Below are 2,607 nucleotides of genomic sequence, written 5' to 3' on the forward strand. Positions count from 1 at the left end.
GATTCAAGGAATCTCAACCACATCCATGTTCACCAAGAGCCAGTCCTGTCCAATCATGGACTGGGGGTTCCAATTCAAACCTCACAATCAGTGAGTAATTCTCCTCGAATCTTTACAACAGATTTGAGAGAGTTCATATTGAGAGAAAGACCGATGCAACAAGTCATTCGTTCATTCCAATGTGAACGGCTAATTCCTACGGTCCTCTCGAGATGCCAATGCTACTCATGTGCAGCCAAACAATTGGTGCTTGACCAATTAACAAACGTTGCTTTGCCTAACCAACGACGATGTTCGCACAGGAGGAAGTCCCTAGAGACTGAGTATCCTGGAGTCACTATCAATGTGATCGGCAGAGGGATGAGTATCCTGGAGTCACTATCAATGTGATCGGCAGAGGGAAAGCCTCAGGTCCTAGTTCTGATGATTCCGAGACAAGTCGTTCGCTGACCGTCAGAGAAATCGCTAACGAGTTTGAAGGAGTTTACCGACGCACTCGGACGCGAACAGGAGCCATTCCCCCTGTCAACTATCAGAGGTTAGCCAGGGGAACCAATTCCAATGATGAACACTCAGCCATTGCAGAGTCCCAATCATCAAGCTCCTTTGTTGAACATGAGAGCTCTGCCTATATGACAGAAAGCCATGAAGATCTCGCGAAGAGACTTGATGAGCAGGAGGCCATGCTCAAATCTCAGCAAGAGGCCATCAATGAACTCATGGCCCTGTTGACTCAAATTGTCGCAGACAATGCTAAATCTCAGAAGACAGATTCGCCACCTAGGCAAGAATCCTCCCGGAGAGGAAAAACGTCTTCATCCCGACCTCACACAAGCAAAGGGAAGGGAAAAGTGGTTGATGACACGGCTTCTGACCAAGAAGCCCACAACATAGAATCTTCCTCTGATGAAGGAAGAGAGACAGAGAACGAGCAGAATCTCCAGTCTGTCAAAATGGAAGAATTGGAAGCCCGCCTCAATGCCATTTCTAACAGAAGCGAGCTCCAAGAAGAGGGAGTTGTCAGACCCTATCCTGCCGAATGGGATGCAGCCCCTTATCCTCCAAAAGTCTCCATCCATACCCTTCTCGCCACTAAGTAGAAGAAGAGGGAGTCCGTCAAAGCCTTCGTCAAGAGGTTCCGAACCATAGCTCTCCGGTGTTCGTCAGGTATGACACAGTCTACCTTAGTAGAGACCTGTCGGCACAACTTGCAGACCGACCTCCTAGCCCGAATAGGAGTTGCAGAATGTCGTTCCTGGAGACAACTAATCTCTCAAGGCGAACATGCTCAAAAGATTATTGCCAGGATCAAAGCTGAAGAACAAAGTAGGCAGGATCAACCTGAGCAATCGGACCAAGCCCAACCTTCTCCTGAGCAATCGGACCAAGCCCAATCTCCTCAGTCAGAAGGGGAAGATACTACGACCACTGAAGCTAATCCTCTTCAGTAGGGTACCGGGTCCATAACAACTATCACGTTAACAATTACCTCTGATAGTCAAACTCATTAGATAGTGACCTACTCTTTCTTCCCCCTGCACTTGTTCAAGACTGGGGGTTGGTTTATTTGTAGTTCATTGGATTATGAATAATAAAGTTTCTGAGTTGTTATGTTTAAGTGATTTTCCTCTGTCAACCACAAAATCTACTAAAACTATCACGTTAACATTTACCTCTAATAGTCCATCAATCTGCTAATCCGCTTCAATAGGATGGCAGGTCCACAAAAAACTATCACGTTAACATTTACCTCTGATAGTCCATCAACTTGTCAATCCGCTTCAATAGGATGGCAAGTCCACTAAAACTATCACGTTAATGATCACCTCTGATAGTCTGTTTTCTCCAAATCCCCCCACCAATCCTCTTAAGGTAGGATGGCGGGTCTATCAAAACTATCACGTTAATGATTACCTCTGATAGTCCATTCCCTCCAAATTCTCTTGTCAATCCTCTTCTAAATAGGATGACAGGTCCATAAATCTATCACGTTAACAGTTACCTCTGATAGTCAAACTCATCAGATAATGGCCTACCAGGTGATGTGCCTCTATTTCGACTTCATGGATAGTGCTCCACTAGGTGATGTGCCTTGTCTATCTCTTTTTTCCCCTGCTAAGTCTTAATCAAGACTGGGGGTTGGTTACTTGGAATCTATTGGATTAAGAGTAACGAATCTTTCACATCGTCGAGTTAACATTATACTTCTGACGATCACCACCCCCATAGGGTATGAATGCAGCCTACATCACTCCTAATTTGTCATGTTAACAATATACCTCTGATAATAATCAACTTATCATCCTTGACAATAGGATGATAGGTCCCCAACAATAAACTCATTTAGCAATTCTCCCCAGCGAGACGTTAGTCCCCAAAATCTTGTTCAAATCACAAGTACACACATTCCTGTCACGTTAACAATATACCTCTGACAATAATCCACTTATCAATCCTCGTCAATAGGATGATAAGTCCACAAAGTTGCTCCAATCGCAACATCCTCCTGTTACGTTAACATTATACCTCTGACAATCCACTTATCAATCCTCGTCAATAGGATGATAAGTCCACAAAGTTGCTCCAATCGCAACACAAATCCTGTCA

This window comes from Asparagus officinalis, chromosome 5, assembly GCF_001876935.1.
Source record: "Asparagus officinalis chromosome 5, Aspof.V1, whole genome shotgun sequence".
Taxonomy (NCBI): Eukaryota; Viridiplantae; Streptophyta; class Magnoliopsida; order Asparagales; family Asparagaceae; genus Asparagus; species Asparagus officinalis.